Here is a 544-nt window from a genome sequence, read left to right as displayed (position 1 = left end):
TTGACATGGTTGCAAATAACCAGTTCATGTACACTTCTGAGAGGAATTCCGTGAATAATGGGACGCCTCAATGGAAGGGAGTTCTTGAAATTGATGCTCTAAATGCCATACTGGCTCAGAACAAAGTGTTGACTCAGCAAGTCAACATGATTTGTCAAAGTCTGAATGGATGGCAAAATGCATCCAACAGTACTAAAGAGGCATCTTTTGGAGAAGAGGCCTATAATCCTGAAAACCCTGCAATGGCAGAGGTTAACTACATTGGTGAACCTTATGGAAACACCTATAATTTATCATGGAGAAATCATCCAAATTTCTCATGGAAGGATCAACACAAGCCTCAACAAGGCTTTAATAATGGTGGAAGAAATAGGCTCAGCAATGTCAAGCCTTATCCATCATCTTCTCAGCAACAGACAGAGAATTATGAACAAAATACCTCTAACTTAGCAAATTTAGTCTCTGATCTATCTAAGGCCACTTTAAGTTTCATGAATGAAACAAGGTCCTCCATTAGAAATTTTGAGGCACAAGTGGGCCAGCT

This window comes from Arachis duranensis, chromosome 9 (assembly GCF_000817695.3).
Source record: "Arachis duranensis cultivar V14167 chromosome 9, aradu.V14167.gnm2.J7QH, whole genome shotgun sequence".
Taxonomy (NCBI): Eukaryota; Viridiplantae; Streptophyta; class Magnoliopsida; order Fabales; family Fabaceae; genus Arachis; species Arachis duranensis.
The sequence above is the reverse complement of the archived record's forward strand: the minus strand, read 5'-3'. Positions refer to the sequence as shown.